The 19,949-nt window shown below is 44.9% G+C and overlaps 1 protein-coding gene across 12 annotated transcripts in view; it reads left to right on the forward strand.

Moving 5' to 3' along the window:
• Positions 1-19,949, forward strand: part of GPR50 (G protein-coupled receptor 50) — a 42,115-nt gene that overhangs the window by 2,141 nt on the left and 20,025 nt on the right. The window contains exons 2-3 of one of the 12 annotated variants that reach the window (XM_085060328.1): positions 4,355-4,519; positions 5,103-5,252. The exons of 9 other annotated variants lie outside the window; for them this stretch is intronic. The gene's annotated coding sequence lies outside the window, so the exon portion shown is untranslated. Of the gene's footprint in view, positions 1-4,354; positions 4,520-5,102; positions 5,253-9,640; positions 9,763-19,949 lie in introns of those variants that run through there. 2 more of the 12 variants (XM_085060332.1, XM_085060329.1) reach the window with 2 other exon arrangements.

Genomic DNA, 19,949 nt, shown 5'->3' on the forward strand with positions numbered 1-19,949 from the left:
TTCAGTGTGACATCCTTTGAAGCAGTGGTAAGTCCTGAGACCCATCCTGCTCTGTTCACCTGAGCACTATTCCTCCTTCAGTCACAGCCTAAAACTGTGTGCTAAACCACGAAGGGTTTCAGCAGTAGGAGGGGGAGATGGTCAGGCCAATGGTGGTGGTCAGTGAAGTGAAATGTCTAACCTGCATCTAACTGCTGTCATCTTGTTTTGCTGAATAGATCATACGTGCTTAGGGTGTTCAGACAATACTGCATCGCTCTAAGTTGGGAAGTAAGCAGTCTGTCAGCCTCCCTGGATGCAGGACAAAAAGTTGAGGATCTCAGTTTGTGCTCCTCCTGACATGTGAGCAGCCACGTGAATGAGAGGGGCTCATCTGGAGCCCAGCAGCCAGATTGAAGTCCTCTGGACAAAGAATTTATCTGCTCATGTGCAAATATACCCTAAGCCAGTTCAATAAATGAAAAGGGCACTGGTGATGGCTGTGTCAGCTCCTGCCAAATCCTGGAAGCACCAAGCCCTCAGTTTCTGGAGCAAGCTCATGCAAGGTCATCCAGCTGGAGCTAAAACTGTATTGTCAGGATAAGCTGGATTCAGGCTGGGATGTGTAACTGGCACTGCTTCAGTTGCTGTGGTGGGTGATGGCTCTTCTGAGAGTGGGGTTTTTGGTCCATTCCCATGGACCAAAGTACTTTTCTGAAGTACTTGTTCCTTGTCACTTCAGCACTGCCCACAGCTGCAATGGCACATAGCTACAAGAGTGTGACTGTCAGGCAGGATCTCACATCAGCATTTGCCTAGAGCTGAACAAGGGAAAGGAGGTGAGTGGTGCCTGTGGGCAGAGGAAATTGGGATTCACAGAAAGCCCCAGGTGTCCTCTGTGGTAGACAGTTCACATCCACAGCTGACTGTTCAGCCAGTCATGCTGGAGAACTGCTGGCATTAGAATTTCCTACATCCAGCTACCTGGACACTTGGAGATATTTGTGTGGTCACAGAGGTTCAAACAAAGCTCCAGGCTTTGGTCTGTATGTCCACAGTGCAGGGCAATTACATGATTGAGGGTGAAGGGTGTGAGGAATAACCCTGCTCCTCTCACAGGAGAGATGTCTGTACATCTTTATGAGAGGGGTGAAATTTTTTGGCAGCTGAAAACTGACAAACCTGACCATCCTGCTATTGTCCTGGGCACTGGGGGAGTTGGGAAGAGCAAGAACTTGCCTCCAGAACTTTCTGAGAGAAATCACACTACTTCTCTTTCCATCTGGGAAGGTGTAAACGTATGTTGACGTGTCCAGTGTTGTTACTGGAAGGTGCTCAGAGTGCTGAGCACAGATTAGGACCCAAGTAGGAAATAATGTGAGTGAGCTGTGTATAATGTGGCACGTGCAGGATCAGGACTAGCCAAAGGCTGCTGGCATGGCTGAGTTTACAGCTTTCCATTCTGGCTCTGGCCAGCTTTACAAGTGTGAAAATCGGCTCTAAAACCAGCCAATATTTTTCAATGAGTTAGCCTGTTCCCTAGGCAGAGGCTCTGGCAATACTCTTCTCTGGTTCTTCTGAACTCACTGCAAACTCAGGCACACAGCCCAAACATGCATTCTCCGGAAACCCACGTCTCCCAGCAGTGCTGCCTAGAGCTTTGTGTGCAGAGAGCACTTTCTGCTGCCTCACAGGCCCTTTTACCTCTTGGGAACATCATCTCTGGGGATCCAAAACTTCTGTAGGGGCAGGCAGTGCAGGTACAACTCTAATGAGGTCATTGGGCTCAACTGGCTTTTAATCCTCTGGATATACACGATACACTGCTGTTTGCATAGCGCGGGGGATTTTGTTCTTGAACTGTCACCCCAGCCAAAGTCGGGCGTCACACAGAAGTCTGTATGTATTATGTCAACACAGCTACCTTTGTCAGCCAAATGCAAACTCTCAGAAGAAATACTAGATCCGTTTGACAAGCCCTCCAGCCAGAAAACCGTGTTGACTACCAGGAGTTGTGTTTCCATCGCTGAGCGCTGGCCGCTCCCTGCCCTGCCGGCAGCATGGGCAGGGTGACCAGCCTGCACTTCCCGGGTCAGCCGTTTGCCCTCTGGAAATACTGGCACCGTGCTAAGTTTTTGTTTGCTTGAGCAGGGCTTTTTATTTATTATTCCAAGACCTCTGGAACTTCCTGGCTGGCCTGAGACATGCTTCTGGTTTGTTTTTTCAAAGTCAGTGTTAGGAATTTGGGTGAGCTCCTTCATAGGCTCTGAGTGCAGGTTTTCTCATTACAGATGTGAAGGATGGTTAGCAGATGGTGTTGGGGATCTTCCCAACTCCCTTCTCAGAGAGTTTTGCTATAGCTGAGATTTAAGTCATCTTTATTTGCAAAGATAAAAAGTAATGATTTTACTTTCTACATCCTCTGTATCAGAATACTTTCACTGTACTTTTTTAGCATCAAGCCTAATGTATTGACAGATTGTTGCTTTTTTCCTGATAAACCTTTTGCCTCTAGGTTTTTAAAATATCTCTCAGCTTTCTTTATAAAATGTGTTGCTTTCTAGCTCTAATTTTATAGTGGATTTGTGATTTGTTACATATTTAATTTTTTTTAAAGTTGGCTCTTGTCTTAAAAATCCTATTTTAAACCAAATAATTTTTTTAATGTACTGTTGCTGTTCTTGGTGGGAAGGAGGTCTCTACTAAGGCATCTTTAAACATCCTCCAATAAGCATTGTCACACTTACTTATATTTAGGTGTTTTCTCTCAGTTATTTTTGTGTCTGGTTGTTTCTAGTTTTGTGAAACTGACCTTTAGGAGATGCTGTTTTGGACCATGTTCTATTTCCTTACTTCAAATGTAGTTAAGAACTGTGATTGGTTTTCTTCCAGCTACTGCAGGATTTCCTTGTCCTAGAAAGCTATCTATTATATGTAGGTGTTGAGATTTTTTTTTTTTATTTTTTTTTAGCACCACAAACCCTCCAGCATCTGCCACAAGCCTGAAATTACATCTCTTCTTGCTGTACATTGTGGGTAGATGCTTGAGGAGCTGCTCATCTGTTCCACTGATTCACTTGTCTACAGCAGACTCCCACCACTGCTGCTGATGCACCCAGCCTGTGCCCCCTGAAATGAGGGGGGCCCTGCCCCAGGTGGCTGGGCTTTCTGGGGGGCTCTGCTGAGGGAAACAGGCTGTGTGTTGGTTAAACAGCATGAAGGTTGCTGGCACTCCAAGGTCTCCCATTCCCCACCCTCTGGGTCCTCTGATGTGGAAGGGTGAAGGCAGTACCCCTTGCCCTTCAGCAGGGATGGGCACCTGTGACATCAGAGGGGTGAGCTGCTGGCAAATGTCTCTGCTCTTGGGGAGGGTAATCCATGCCAGTGGTTGCTCTGAGCTTTGTTACTGACTCACCCAGCTGGTCAGTGATGAGTTTGCCATATCAAGCTGCCTGCCAGTGCTCCCCACTGTGCCCCCCACCATGGGAATGGTACCTGCAGGGTTAGGGCTGCTCCAGAGAAGCCTGTCTGGGGCTGGGGCTCAGCACAGTGACATGGGCTGTAGGGCTGGTGCAGAGAAGTTGTGGGAAGTGGTCTCTTGTGGGGGTGTAGCTGAGTGCAGACAGTGGGCTCTGGGAGCAGCAGAGCAGGAGTGCAGGTGGGGATGGTCATTCCTGTGCTGCAGCCCCCTGCCCCTGTGCTCCTGCAGGTGGGTGCTGGAGTGGGGCTGCTGGCTGCAGGAGGTGGGAGAAGCAGGAGTGACAGTGGGGTGAAACCTGTGAGAAAATTGGATTAAGGTGAAGTGTGAACTTTAAGTGTAATAGGAGCATAAAGTGGAGAACAGTCTTGACCTGTCTTCTCCTAGAAAGTGTCTTGCACAGTGAGACACAGTGACAGGCATTTGTTCAGGCTGTGCTGGATCCACAGACACAGCCCCATGGTCAAGATGATTTGGAGAGATCTCTGATGGCATCACCTTCACCTGCTCCTGCTTTGGTGAGGGTTCAGGCTGGATTCCCATGCAGGCCCTGGCACATCCCTCCTTCCAGCAGTGCTGCTCTGGGCTCCTCCTGGGCTGTGTCTGGAGTGCCAAGGAGGAGGCCCAGCCACTGTCCTGCTCCGAGTGGCATCTGTGGCTCCATGCTGTGCTGCTCCCATGCTGTGCTCCCAGAGCTCTGGAGGAAGCAGCAGCTCACTCAGGCATGAGCTGCTCCTAAGTTGCTTTGTAGCTCAGTAGGTTCAGAAATATTTCTAAATTGGTCCTTTATGCAGCTCCATTGGGGTTCCCAAGGGGATTCCAACCCATCAACTCTGTGAGGTCAAAGCTACCAATATTTGGGTTTGCTTTTTTTTTCTTTTCTATTTTTTTTTTCAGGGAAAAAACTCTTTATGTAGATGCGAGTATTTTTAGGAGCACTGGATCTCAGGAGCCCCTTTGTGGAACTCTGTGTAACTCCCAGCAGAAATCTTTGCTCCTCCCACTCCCAGGCACTGGTTTTCAGGACAACCCCAGCTTGGGGCAGGACTTGAACACAGCACTGTAAGTCATGAATGTGTGGCTGGGGAATGGAATTGAAGCATTGTTAGTCACTCAGTAAGTCAGCAGTGCTCAGCGTGCACTTCAGGTGTACCAGTGGTTTGGGAGCCAGATGGTATGTGGTCAAGTGATAAATACATGATTTGAGAGGAATGAATCAGGTTTCCACTAGAAACAGTAATTCCGGCATTTCTGAACTGAGGAATATTTGTCTTTGCAGTGTTTGACAAAAGTTCTGTTACACAGTAGGTCTCTACACAGTTACCCACAAATTAGTTGAAACAAAAATCCTGTTATTAGGCAGATTTGTGTCTTGTATCACATAAAATAACATTTTGCCTCCCCAGAGGGCCAGTCTATGGCCCTTGCAACAAGAGAGCAAGCCACGTTCAGCACAGTGCTGAGCTCCCAATCTCCCTTTCTTAATCCTTCCAAGCCCTTTGACCTTCCCTGTGCCTAGCAAAAACTGTTCTTTTTTTTCTTTTTGTCCCCAAAGAACATTGCTGCCCCAGGACTTGATGTTCCTGAAAGATTTGGAGAGCCAAGTACTGGCATAGATAATGGTAAATAATTAATTACCTTGCAGACAGTCCTTCAACACAAGCTGGAATGTGTTTTGGGAAGAGGGAAGGTGGACATACATGCTCAGAGTAACTGTTCCCTGTGATTAATTAAAAGGCTTAGAAAGACAACTATCGTGTCATGGCCTATAAATACAATGGAAATTAATTCAGAGGTGGGTTTTGTATGCTTTTCTTTTTAAAATTTTGTTTGCATTTTGTTGTTTGCATTTTGTTTGCTTTTCTCTTTCTGTGCATGATGTTTAATTCCTTCCAAGTCTGTCCCATAGCAGTGAGCAGGGCTAGAGGAGGATAGGACAGTCCTTTGGGCTGGGTGTCAAGGAGAAGGCTGTGCCACAGCCCTGGGACAGTCATGTCCCCAACAGCCCCAGTCTGATGGGACTGCTTTTCCTGGAAGATGTAAAAGGAAGCCTATGGTGTAGCTTTCTCATGTTTAACTCTCCTCATGCCTGAAATCTGGAATGAAGACCAGTGAATCCCTGTCTTTGAGACCTTGATGCCTTATGCTGAGAGACCTCAGATCTTGCTTTGTTGAACAATCCCCAGCATCACCTTCAGATGTGATGCTGACAAATGCTGCAGTGGCTGTAGGGGTCTGAGGTCCAGCAGCCCAGAGTCCCACCTGCCCTGAATCCCTGCTTGTCCTTTGACATGGATACAATGCCTGTGGGCCTGGGGCAGGAGGCTGCACAGAGGATGAGGGAGAAGGGGGATAAGTGGGAATGCTGATGGAGTGGTGGGAATCTGGCTGCAGCAGGAGGAGTGGTGGGATGTACCAAGCACAGCAAAAGTGACCAAGGGTGAGTGGTGGGATGCTCAGACTGGCCGAGCTGCACCTCTTCCCCATCCCGAGGGGAAAGGTGGGGAGAGCTGGCAGCTCTGCTTGTTGCAGATATTGGTGTTTGGCAGTAAGGGTAGATGGGCTTGAGACACCCTGGTGCCTTCTGGGAGTGAACCCTGTGGTGCCAAGCAGGCACACAACCTGCAGTTCCTGTGGGCTCTATGAGCCATAACTTAAATGGAGTTTAGCATATTTCATCTACTCTTGGCCTGTTGTCTTGGCCTTCAGATCTCGGCTGTGAGTTTTATGTCTACAGATATTGCAGTAGAAAATAGATCAAATTGAGTCTTAATGGGATGGGTGAAATCCACAGCAGAGCTGCATTTGGATGCATTAGGAAATGGAGCCCTGGCCTGTGCTGCCCCAGGGAATGCTGCCTGACAGCCAGGTGGGAGGGAGCAGCCTCCCCAGTGTGCCCACAGCTGCCTGAGTGAGCCAGGATGGGGGCACAGGGCTCCTCTGGTGGCTTTAGCTCTGTCCTACTTGTGACGAGATTCAGAAGGTGCAATTTAGGAAAAGGAGATGTTCTCCAGGTAGTCCAGGATTTTCCAATGGTTTGTGCATAGTCACTAACTTTTCTTATGTGCTGCAGGGTGAATAGACTCTATTCGTTATGGTGGTCACTGCAGCTTAAGCCATCCCTGGACTTGCATACAAACATGGCATAGGAGGGTTTGTGGAGTGAAGAGCAGGTAAAGAAGATGAGAGGGAGCAAAGAAAATTGGACTCCTGGTGTCTAGGAATGTATTTGGGCTCTGCTTTTAGGGTAGAGCTACTGGAGACCAGGAGATGATGATCTGTGCTTAGAGCTGGTTCTTCTGCACCCATCCAATCCACCTACTTGTCTCCTGCTTGCATCTGCTGGCCAGTTTCCATGGCAAGAGCCATCCACATCTCACTGTACCACTCCTTTGGCCCTAATCCCATCTGCAGGCTGGTGAAATACCCCTGCCCAGCCTTTTTAGTGGTTTGCATTGTCAGCACTCAGCTTTGGGGCCTTGGCTTAAAGGAGAGCAGGGTTGGGATCAGCAGGAAGGATCCAGGCTTGCCTGTGTGCTGGTGAGGGAGGCACTGATGGGAGCTGTGTTTTGAGGCACACTGACAGAGCAGGAAAGGTTTGAGGATGTCAGGGGAGGTGTGTGAGGCTCCTGTTCATGTCCCTGAGGGAACAGTGAGACAGGGATGGCAGTGTGGTGGCACTTCCCTTGTGCTGCTGTCCGTTGTTCTTGGCTGGTTTCTAGGAAAATGGATTATACCACATTCAAAATATTCACTACTGGATTTAATAATATTTCAAAAATAACTTAAATGTATTTCTTTCAGAAATGGTATTCCGTGGAAATCCTCTCTGTTTATCTGCTGGCGTTGCCAAGCACGTACTCCAAAGCCAACGTCCACGCAAGTCACTGCCTTTTCAAACAAAATGTGAGAACAATAGCATGTGTCATTAGCCTGGCCCCATGCTGTCTGAGGACAATGGCTGTGCCTTGTGTCATTCCCTACCTGAAGCTATTCCCTGAAGTTGTCTGGGTCATATCTCTGTGTTGGCACTGCCAGAGGCGCCTCGGGGAGCAGAACCAGGGCTGAGTGGCTGGGCAGTCTCCCTCTACTGCTACACCTTTGCCAGCTGAATTTGTTCTTCAGCCTCTGTACCTATAGAGACAGTTCTTTAGTCTCTACATGTCAAGCTTCTCCCGCCTCATCTTTGAGATGCTCTGGAACTTTCTGAACATTGCCTCAATTGTACTGGGGAGGTGGTGGAGGTCTCTCCACACTGTCCTGGTGTCTTCTGTGCAGAGCTGACATGAGCCAGCCCAAATAACAGCAAACCTCAGCCCCTGTGACTGATTGCCCAGCCTTACAGCACCCCCAGGACAGGCCTGTGGCTTCTTTGTGTGTTTAGGGAGGAGGTCAGAGCTGAAATCCAGGAAGAGGTTGGCCAATGGTGCCATGAAGATATGGGCATAAGGTGCATTAACTTTACCTCAAGTGCAGTAAACTCCCATTCCAATTCCTGGTACAGAGCTTGAAAGCAAGGCATGACAACATAAAATATTACTGGAAGAAGCTTGCAGTAGCATTTGGAGTAATCTGGAGTTGCTGAAGTTAGTATTCCTGCTTTCCTCTCAAGCTCCCCTCTCACCTCAGCTCTTCTGACTCCTGGTGAAAGGCAGATCATGCTCACACTGGCAGTATCTGTTAATATCTGCTAAAATATCTGTCTCTTCTGAGGTTTTCACCATTAACTTATTTACAAATGGCCAGTATGATCTCAGCACCTCAGTAAACAGCAGCAGCAAAGATCTTAGAATCATAGAATGGTTTAGGTTGGAAGGGATGTTTAAAGGTCATCTGGTCCAATCCTCCTTTACTGAGCAGGAATATCTTCATCTCGATCAGGTCACTCAGAGCCCTGTCTGAGCTGGCCTTGACTGTTGCAGGAATGGGGCACCTACTACCTATCTGGGCAACCCATGCCAGTGGTTCACCATTGTCATTGTAAAAAACTTTTTCCTAATATTTAGTCTAAATCTACCCACTTTTATTTTAAAACCATGGGTCCTAGTGCAACAGCCCTTGCTAAAAAGTCTGTCCCCATCTTTCTTATAGACCTCTTTAGGTACTGGAAGGTACTATAAGGTCTCCCTGGAACCTTCTCCAGACTGAGCACCCCCAACTCTCTCAGCTTTTCCTCTGCAGAAGAGGGGTTCCAAGATGAAGATGAGTTAAAGAGTTAGCTGTCCTCTGCTTTCCATCACTAGTTCTGCCTGTTTTCTTTCTGGTCTTTCCAAAGATATTGGCAGCATCTCTGGAGTTTTCAGTGCTCTGCTTTGCAGGAGAAAATAAGCTAGAATGAAGTATCCTGGTGCCTTTAGAAGTACATGTTGTCAAAGCAGAGATCGTATCTTGGCTTTTTCAAGGGAAGACTAGAAATGAAAACAATATTTTCTACTGTACCTAACATGTGAGCATTAAGTCACTGGTGAGCTCTGCCTTTATGGCTTATGTTTTAAACAAAGACAAACAATCAAAACTGATTAGTCAAAATTAATTGGACTAAGTTGAAAGCTTGCTGACAAAACTCTTCGAGAGTAGGTGTAGCTGATAGGCACCAAAATGGTCAGACACTGCAGTATGGATTGCAAGCTCTGCCTCTCCCGTGCTCATCCATGGGAGTTTCTTTAGGGAAGACAGAAGTGTGTTGTGAGGACTTGCAGAAAAACACAGGTGTGCTGGGAGAAGGAGGGGCATGTGTGATGGAAACAGGATGGATACCTGTGGTAGGAGGCTCTTGAGCAAATCCCTGCCTTGGAACAGGCAGTCCTGTCTGCTGAGAGCTACTGAGGCCAGCAGTCAGAGCAAGGAGGAGCAGCAGGAGTCAAGGCTCTGCTGTCCCAGGCAAGGCACAAGTTTGCAGCTCCTGCAGATAATCCACCTGCATTCCTTGCTGTGATACATCTGGGCCCAGAGCAGTTCAACAAACCCAGCCTGTTGGAAGGTGCCTTCAGGTTACTTCTTATCTAGGTTAGGAGGATGGAACATCTCAAGACATGTACTGGTCTTCTGGTCCTTCAGGGATAGAATGGTTTGTTGTGGAAGGGATTTTAAAGATCATCTCATTCCAACCCCACTGGCACCGGCATTATCCTCATAGGAAAACACAGAATTTGTTAGGCAGTGCACTCTTGTTGTTCCTGACAGATGCTGATGAGCCAGTTCCTAATGACCCAAGACCTTGCTGGGTACTCCAGAGGGCCCTGTTTCCAGGAGAACAGCTGCACTGAACAAAACATTTCCTGCCTGGTCTCGACTCGCTTGGAAAGGTGAGGTGATGCTGTCTGCCACCGCCTTGCTCTAAGTCCTTCCAAAAAGCAAGTCAGGACAGAGAAGCTGGGAACTGACTTGAGGGAAAACCAGGGTTTCCCATGCAAGGCAATGAGGGAGTAAAACTGACTTGCCTAATTAAGACAACAGACTAATTAGCTAATAAGAGAAGCCTTTCCAGTGTGGATGTACCATTGGAAGCCATTAATTAAAAGTCTTGCTAAATCCCAGACTAGGCAAAGCCTTTGACAATAGCGTGCAAGAGCAAGAAATAGCCAGCATTGTGTCCCTTAGCACACACACAGCTTTCTCCGTCTTCTCCATGGAGTCTTTAAAATAATAAATTTGCTTTGGAATAAATTATACAGATATGGAAACAGAGCAGTGGGGAAGCAACAAACAAGGCTTACAAGGAGCTAGACTGTTTCAGTCTTGCTGGGGCAGCATCTGCTCTTCCTTACTGGTATTTTGACTCCAGTTCTCTCATTTGTTATTTCCTTTTTGAGACAAATTTCTCCCAGGAGAGGCTGGATTTCTTCTGATTGATTGTTCGTGTTACAAAACCAGTTGCTGTTGCTGTGCTGTTCCCATTGCTTTGACGGACCAGTCTTTTACAGTTTCCTCTTACCTTTAAAAGTGATTCTTTTAATCATTTGTAACAAATGTGTAAAGATACCCAGTCTTCCTCCCATGTGGAATGAAGACAAATGATCAAACTCTGTCACCTTTTTCCTGGAACGTGATCCTGGTTTGTAGTCAACTCTTCTATTTTCTCTGTCCTGTTTTTAAATGGCTTTTAATTCCTGGTAATCAACAAAACTGTCTATGGCCTGGCCTGCATGAGAATTTGAGAGGGACTTTTTACAGGGGTTGTAGGGACAGGACAAGGAGGGGCTTCACACTGACAGAAGGCTGGTTTAGGTGAGGTTTTAGGAAATTCTTCACTATGAGAGTGGTGAGGCACTGGTACAAGTACTGGGGTACTGTGGATGCCCCATCCCTGGAACTGTTCAAGGCCAGTTTGGACTTGGCTTGGAGCAAACCTGATCTAGTGGAACATGTCCCTGCCTGGGAAATTGTTCTGTCAAGTGCTTGGCCACAAGCTTTCCTTAGCTGGGCTAAAATTCTCCCCAAACTGGAATGAGAGGATACAGCATGTCAATGAAGAGGAAGTGCTGAGCAGCCCTTTGTTGAGTTTAACTTTCTGCCATGGACATGTCAGACAAATTCATTCTAAAATAGAAAGCTGAATGGTTTTTCTGCACTGTGTCATGCTAGAAAAGCACTTTTTTTTAAAAAGAACAGACAGAGAAGCCAATTCCTGCAAAGCATTCATTTTGTGTTTGTCCTTTCACACACCCTTGCTTCTCTAATTCTGCTGAGACTGATCTTTCACCAGGGAAACGAGGAAGGCTGGGGAAAGGTGCTGTGTCTGGGGCATCTAAATGCACTTGATTGCTGACTGCAGGATGAAGATGCCAGCACAGATGGGCACCTCGCAATGTGTTGCACTTCTTCGGAATCCAGTGGCCCTTTTTGTTCTGAGTGATCTGTTTTAACTCCTGGACTTTCCTAAAAGCAGGGTTCTCAGTGTGTGCTGAATCTTTTTCAAAGTCACTGGGCTGGATTTGAATTGGCAGCCCTCTAAATACTGTGAGTAGCTGGTGGCACAGCTGTGTCTGGCTGCAATGCCACAACTCTGAGCTGCCACACCGACAGGGAGTGCAGAGCTTGGCACTTCCCTGTCGGGAGCAAAGGCATTGCACACAGCATGTGTCTGTGTGCAGGGTATTGAGCCTGTCCTGTTCTCCTGCTGTGCTGAGTGTTCCTTGGGGGTGGGAGAGTGAAGGAAAACAGAGTGGATTCAGGAGAGAGAATGATGCCAGTCATCCTAGAGCTCAAAGCAGAATTGGAAAAAGACCTCCAAGATCATTGAGTCCAACCATTAACTGCCAGGTCCACCATTAATCCTGTCCCTAAGTGTCACATCTGCACATTTTTTTAACATTTCCACCTGCTTCATTGCCCTTCTTTGGATACAGATCACTTGAGCATTACTTGAACAAATACTTGAACAGCTCTGCTCTAGTAGGAAGATAGATATTTTGCAGTCATGCTAAAACAATACTGTATAAAAGCCTTCTGATTTTGGACCTTTTGTCTTGACTGGTGCTGACTTTAAAGGAGGTGAGGTCTCTGCTGAAGTGGCCTTGAAGTGGCACAGAAATAGAACAGGGGAAGCTGTTGTGGAAGTTCCCTGTAGTGTTGGTAAAAGGACAGTCAGAAGTTGAAGTGTCCTTCAGTGGCAAAAGATATGAAAGTAGCTTTGGCTTGGATGCAGCTTCTTTCTTATGTCCCCCACCTGTGATCTCGGTGGCTGTGTACTTGCCAAAAATGGGTTTCAGTTTCCTGTTGAGGAGGGTGTGGGTGGTTAGAAAGCTCTTGTGCTGGCTTTCTGGGCAATCATGAACAAACCCCAACGCTATTGACAGCCCTGCCACAAAACTGGACCTCATAATGTTCATTCTTAGCTTTCACCCTTGTGAAAGGAAGACACGAGATGTGATTTCTTTAGGATGGTGATGAGCTGTGGGCTGTAACAAGCCTTCTTTCCAGGGGACTGCTGCCAGAATAATACCATTCAGAGACACAATGTGCTGCTTTCTCTGTCCTAAGCAAGGAGATTTTTAGAGCTGTGGTTAGCTGGAAGAAGCTAACATATGTTTGTGTCCATCCATCGTGGTTTCAGCTGGGATAGAGTTAATTTGCTTCCTAATAGCTGATACAGTGCTGTGCTTTGGATTTAGGTTGAGAATAGTGTTGATAACACACTGATGCTTTAGTTGTTGCTAAGCTTGAGTTAGTGTTTACACTAACTCCAGGTCTTTTCAGCTCTTCATGCTGCCCTGCCAGGAAGGGGAAGCTGGAAGGGGATACAGCCAGGACAGCTGACCCCAGCTGACCAAAGGGATATTCCAGTCTACATTGTGTAATGCTCATCCTATCAGTTATAGGGAAAGTTGGCCAGGGGCTGCTGCTCAGGGACTGGCTGGACATCAGTTGTCAGGAGGTGAGCAATTGCATTGTGCCTTACTTGTTTTGCATATTCTAATTCTGTTATTGTTGTTATTACTATTATGACTTCCATTTCTGTCCTTTTAAACTGTCTTTATCTCAACACACAAATTTTACCTCTTTTTTTTTTCCCCAATTCACTCTCTCATTCTACTGTAAGGAGAAGGGAATTAGTGAGCAGCTGTGTGGTGTTTAGTTACTTGCTGAGGTAAACCATGGCACCATCCCATCATCTGGTTTACTTTATTTCTGTCGGAAGTGCCCAGTTTGCATTTTAACAGCTGCATCAGGGATAATGCTTCTTCCTTGTGAATAGTGCTGGTACTAGGATGTGAGACCTATACTGCCTGTGGAGCTATAGTGTCCCCTCACATTGTATTAGTTTCTTTGTGTCTCATTCCTTCTTCCTTCATCTAAAATTATTTTAGCTTTTAAGTGCATTTCCAAGCTGTGGAAAGCTACTGATATTCAGAAACTCTCAATCCCCACCACCAAGAGTACAGTTCTTCTGTATTTTGTATCAAAAATTATAATTCAATGTACTATAATTCATCATTCCAGTAACACCTAAGTTTTCAAATGTTTATGGGTTGTTTAAATAGATTAAGTGTATTAATTCAGAAGGTAGGTGTCTGCTAATGCATCAGATCTGTTCCTCATGCCGCTTGTACTTCCCTGTCTTCCTCACAACCCTGCTGTATTAATTTCTTGAGGGACTAACAGTGTCTGCCTGTAATTGTGTTGAGAATATCTTGAGAAGTAAGAAGCCAGATAAAATTCAAAGCAGGACAAGGCAATCTTCATATGGAATTGGAAAGTGCTGCAAGATTATGCATTAAAGAGATCAAGCACCTCTGCTTTTTGCCCTTTCCCTTCTGTCTGAGTAGTAAATGACCTGCATTAAAACGGTTTAGCTGAGCAACAGAACACAGCTAGTTGTAAGCAGCAAAAGACAGAAATAGAGCAAGAGGAGTCCAAAATTAGTTTGTGAAGCAGCTTGGTGTCTTCTAACTTAAGAACTGTGTTGTGAATCATTGTGCAGAAACATAACCCTTTGTCCATGTGAATGGATTTAGATAGGGTTTAAAAGGAAAGGGTGAGATCAAGTCTGGTGTTTGGGTTTGCCTGCCATGAGCCTTCATCTCAGTCCCCCCTCTCCTGTGACACTCCCATGGAAGTGGGCCAAGACAGTTTCATTCTGGGAAGCAATGTAAAGCAAATGAGCTGGGTTTCACAGCATGGAAAATATTTGCTTTCTTCTGCCAGTCTTCTCCTTTCTTAGTCTCTGAATATCTCCATACATAATCTCATCTGTAATTACAGCCGCATTGGAACCTGAGGGTGTGATACCTGTTTATCAATTAATATTTATTTGTTCATATAACTTTCATTGTCATTTGTTGATGTTGAAAAGCAGATTTTTATTTTCAATTGTTCAAAGTCCAATGTTTAAAAACACACACACACAAAACCAGCACTTTTGGCCCAGGCACTCATACCCCAACATGAGAGAATCATGTGCCTTCTCATCAAAAGTTGCAACTTCTGAAAAATAGTAAATAGTTTTATCAGTGATTCTGGCAGCTCAGGCAGGGATTTTTAATGAACAGCTGCCTTAAAGGCTAAAGGGACTAAACAGGGGTGCATGTTTCAGTGTTGTTCTGAGACAATGGAGACACAGACAGCCAAGTTGTTTGAGCTGAACAATGGACCTTTTACATACTAATTGATAGCCTGATGTTTTCTTGAAATGTGCTGGTTAAAAAGAATAATGATTGCATCACTAGGATACTAACAGATCAGAGAATGATAGAATTGTTTAGGTTGGAAAAGACCTCCTAGATCCAGCTGTTAACTCAGCACTGACATGTTCACCATAAAACCATGTCCCTAAATGTCCCATCTACACGTCTTTTAAATCTGTCCTGGGATAATGACTTCACTCTGTCCCTGAGCAATGTGTTCCAAAGTTTGGCCACCCTCTTGGTAAAGAAATTTTTCATAATATTCAATTTGAACCTCCCCTGGAGCAACTTGAGGCCACTTTCTCTGGTGTTGCTTCTTACCTGGGGGAAGAGACCGATCCACACCTGGCTAAAGCTTCCTTTCAGGCAGTTGTACAGAGTGAGAAGGTCTCCCCTGAGCCTCCTTTTCTCCAGGCTGAGCCCCCTCATCTCCCTCATCCTCCTCAGACTTGTGCTCCAGATGCTTCCCCAGCTTGTTGTCCTTGTCTGGACACACTGCAGCCCCTCAATGTCTTTATTGTGAGAGGCCCAAAACTGAACACAGGATTTGAGGTGTGGCCTGACCAGTGCCCAGCACAGGGGAACAGTCACTGCCCTATCATCCTAGCTCATGGCTTCATCTAATTCAATGTTTGATTTAGATTCTAATTGTTCACACCATTCAGAAAAAAAGCTTGTAAGTCAGGCAATGCCTCTTAACACACATGTGGCTTCATCTCCTGCTCTGAGGAAAGGAGTGTAATAGGGAGCAGGTGTTTCTCCTGCCAGCTTCATACACACTTGACTATGATGCTTCTTTTAGGAATGTTTCCTTCTCCAAAGAGCCAAGTAAGAACTGTCATCCTGAAAATGATGACCAATTAAGAAACTGCAACATGGAAATTTCAGGAGAGGGAGCAGCATATGACCCTCATAAAGTGCTGTAAGCACTGGATTTGGTTCCTGGCAATATCTTTAAAAATTCAAATGTGAAATAGCCCAAGAGGAGCTGGTTGTAGAGCTCTGTACATCAGCAGTGGTGTAGTCTGTTTTTTCTCCAACACCTTCAAGCCAGAACTTTGGAAGGGTTTCAGTAAGAAAAGTATATTATAATTTCACAGTGGTTAAAAAGGTATCATTTCTTGACAGAAGTATATCTGGCCAAATTTTAAAGATTTTTTTCCCTTCTTCCATGGCTAGTTTTGATTAAGACCTGCTTTGCAACAACGCCAGTAAAGCCAAAGCTTTTTTACTTCAGAGCATAGAGAAAGGTACTACAGATTTATTGGTGAGGCTGGATGTATTTTATTAACATCACCATAGGGAAGTCTGATTCTGATTTATTTGCAGAAATTTCACAATTTGGCAGTACTCTCTGGCAGATTTCCCTCTGATAGTCAATTGACTGAATATTAGGGTTGGCCTGAGTAGAAAGCTTTGTTTGAATGGAAACTTCAGCTAGAGATTTACCTGTGGACATTTCTGAGCACCTAAGGCACACAGCTGAATGCTAAGTATTTAGAAGAAACCAGTAGTTCCTGATCGATGCAGTTAGTGTTCTAATTCACGTATCTGTTAGAAATAGAACTTTTCCAAAAGCTTCTGTCTAAATTTAAATGGACTGTTTATAGCAACCAGCCAGTAATACAATATACTGAGCAAAATGTGCTGAGCATGTGAAGCAAACAGGGTTATTAAGGCATGAATAAATCATTGGTTCAAATCAACTTGCACTAACGATGGTGCCCATTTAAAGAAAATGTGCCACGTAATTCAAAGTGTTTCAGAATTTACAATAATAAGTACAGTCTTAATCACCAGGAGGCAATGTTTCTTTCCCTTGGAGGCAGAGGAAATCTTGGTAATGTAGGACTTCTCTAGATGTAAGACTCTAATTTCCCTATGGCAATCATATCAGACATGTGCTGTTGTATGGGATTATTCCCTTCTGCTGAATGGGGAAAGGCAAAGAAAGATTACAAATTTGGCCTTGTATATTGTTTTAGGAGGAGAATGACTTTGACTCTTAATTTCCGTCCTATGGGGAATTGCCATGTCCAGATTTGGATTTTGGTGTTTAAAATTGGAACAAAAAGTCAAAATTCACTGCAGACTGGAGAAGGTCGATTGGAGCTTGTCAAAACACTCTATTGCTGCTGAAAAATGTAAATGTGCATATAAGGTAAAATGGAACTTTTCCATGAGGCAGCTCCTTCTGGCAGTGGTGGCACGGGGCACGGGACCAGATGACCTTCAGGTCTGCTTTGATGTGGCTGTTCTCATGCTCAGAGTGTTCATCAACCCTTTGGTCTCCATGAGGTATGAGAAAACACTACCTTAACAGACCTCTGTGGATTAATTCAGTGTGGTAAACACTGACCTTATCTACCTGGCTTACTGAAAACTTTTTGCTTCTAGTGGCCCTCAGAAAGTCAAAGCCATTTTTTATAGAGAGAGCTGAAAATGCAGAGTACTGAACTGAAAGGAAAACAGTCAAAATGTAAGCTTTCTACAGCTACAGGTATTGTAGCCCCTTGCATTAGAGCTCTATATGACTCCTGGGGAAGCCTGTTATTTATTATACTGGAAAGAACTATTTGAATTAATACACTTTAGATGTATATAAGTATGTTCCCAATCAAGAAGGAGAATTTAAAGTTACTTTATGAGCAGGTACTTTCTGCAGTTTTTTTTTTTTTATGGTGATGCTCTTGATGCTCTTTATCCTCCTAAAACTTGAAAACAGGACAGTTAATGCTGTGGGATAGGATGAGATGGAGTTTGAAGAAAAGCACCAGAATCAACTTCTTAACTTATAATGTTACCTGTAATCCCCTGCTAAATCCATCCTTCAAAAGCATCTTCAAAGGGATTGTCCTGATGTTGTTGCCACAGTGTGAGTGTTCACACTTGCTTCAGTACACCAGGATCATGTTGGAATGTCCCAAGTAGCAAAACAAAGGGGAAGGAGGGAATTTACCCTTTAGTCTTGTCAGTACTGGGAACGGAAGTACCAAGCGGGTTATTTTTCCTACAACATCAGGTTTCCCACTGCACTCCCTTTTCCTTGTCCTTTGCTGAAAAATAGAAGAAAGCACCAAGGGAATGGGACAGAAATGAGAAAAACAGAAATTATAAGGATTCCCTAGTCTGTCAGATATGGATTTATGGGCCTCATAAAATGTTTTTCTGTTTTTCCTAGTGAGAAATAGTCATCCAATTCTGTTATCTTTGAGAGAATGATGATTTATGCTCTCAGAATGAGTGCTATTTCCAGTTTTCCACATCCTTTCAGTGCCTCAACAATGTCTTTTGGAGATTTCTTTTTGCCAAGAAAGGTTGGACCAGATGATCCTTGGGGTCCCTTTCCAGCCTGGTTTTCCATGATTCTGTGATAAAGCATGTTTGGTTCTTGTTATTTTTTTCCATATGTGGTTGTGTGATGTTGTCCATTAAGGCCTTGGTGATTGTATCTCTGGGAAATGTGTGAAGATAGGTAATCATTCACATGATACTCTGTGCCAGAGTCAAAATCTGTGTAATTATCCAAACAATTACATACCCTAAGTGCTACAGAGTTGACGAAATTTGTGGCTTCTAACCTGGGCTTTATCAAATATCTAGTTTTGTGTTTGATATTATGTGGGTAATTCACATTACATCATTTAAGTTTGCAAAATTCATCTCCAGAGTATTGGTTCTTGGATGATTACTGATGAACATTAATCATAATTAAAGGCATGTCATTTTTTTAACTTTTGAATTTGTGTCCTCTCAATGTTTATGTGACTGTTGCAGCAGCTGGAAATACTGTTGTAAACACAAGACCGCATGCCTGGAAAGAAATCTGTAAATGATCTGAAGATTACTAAAAGCAGGGCTTTCCTTTCCTAGACTTTAAATTATGTCAGCAGCACTGTTACCTTCCCAATGTGTTTTCCCTTTTCTTCCTAATACAGAGAAGAGCCCGTTTTGCCTTCCTTTACAAACTCCTGCACAGGGATAATCCAAACTAATCCTGATACCATCTTCATGTACCATTTGCACATTGCAGGAGAATGTGTAAGTGAGGGAGGGTAAATACTTGGAGAAGGAGGTGCTGTCAGAGCCTGTTGCTGGAGGGTGTGTGATGTGGACACGTCACCTCGAACGTGCCGCAGGATGCACTGGGGTGAGGTAAAGCACAAAGCATTTTCTCACCATGTGCCCAAAGAGGCTGGACCCGACACTTCCAAGAAAGAGCAGAGTTGGGTTTGTTTTCAGAGGGCTTGTTCCCACGCAGTCTGCAGCACGCTGCCCTGGCCCAGGCTGCATCTTGTGGACAGAGCATTTCAATTTCCAGCTCTGCCTGCAGGGAAATGAAGGAGCATGTGCTTGAAGACCTACTGCTTCTCCTTGCAGAGGTCACACTAGTTCAGTGAGAACTGGGTTTGGCTTCCCATGACACAGCAATCTGAGGGGAAAAAATATGTGAATCTTGGCTTAAATGGATAATATGAAATGCAGATGTGTCATGCTGCCTTGCCCTGCTGTCTGCAGGGGCAGAGCTGAGCTTTGTGCTGCTGCTGACAGGGGTCTTGCATGGTTCCCTGCAAGTGTCAAAAGTTGAATGCAAGTTGTACTTTTTGGGTCTCTAGAGGGAGTGTGCAGTGCCCCCACCCCCTCACTTCCCCTATATTCTGTCCATCCTGGTCCCCTTCCTCCCTCACAACCTGTCTCCTGGGTTTTGTCTTCCTTTAGCCCAATCCTATGTGAAAACTATGAAAACAGAAGGTAATGGGAGGGGCTGTCATTTTCCTTCTGCTGTCACATCCATCCCAGAATGAATCTGAGGAAGGCCTTTGAGTTTAAGGTGAACTTGCAGCAGTTTTAAGCATTGTCCTGCACATTCTGCTCTTACTCCTGATTTTTCTCTATTCATTGAGTGCAATCTCACATCAGAGAGGGAATTGTCCTGCTTGCTCTGCAGCAAGCAGGAAGTACAGAACGAGGGAGACACTTTACTCATCAGCTCCCATTTCTATCATTTGTGATGCCAGGCCTTGCAGTCACATCTGTTGAGTTGTGCAAGAGGGTGGGAATTTCACTAGACAGTTGTGTTGATGTTGAGATGTAGATGTGTTTATGTGTCTTCTTCCAGGGAATGAGCAATGGAAGGACTGCAGATCCTCAAATGAGTGCATGATGATAATGTTTAACAAAAGAAACCTTTGTTGGTAAAAATGAAGTCATTAATTTCCTAGATTCTTTTTGCAGAAAACTATTTTTTTTGTGTTGTGTTGTGAGGAAAAACAAAATAGTGGTTTTGACATCTTCAGAAATTAAGGTCGTCAGGTAAAACTTTCTCGGGAAAAAAACCCAACCCAACACTTCAGTTTTATAATGAA

The sequence above is a fragment of the Lichenostomus cassidix genome, chromosome 4A (genome assembly GCF_008360975.1).
Source record: "Lichenostomus cassidix isolate B80296 chromosome 4A, HeHo_3.0, whole genome shotgun sequence".
In the NCBI taxonomy this organism is placed as follows: Eukaryota; Metazoa; Chordata; class Aves; order Passeriformes; family Meliphagidae; genus Lichenostomus; species Lichenostomus cassidix.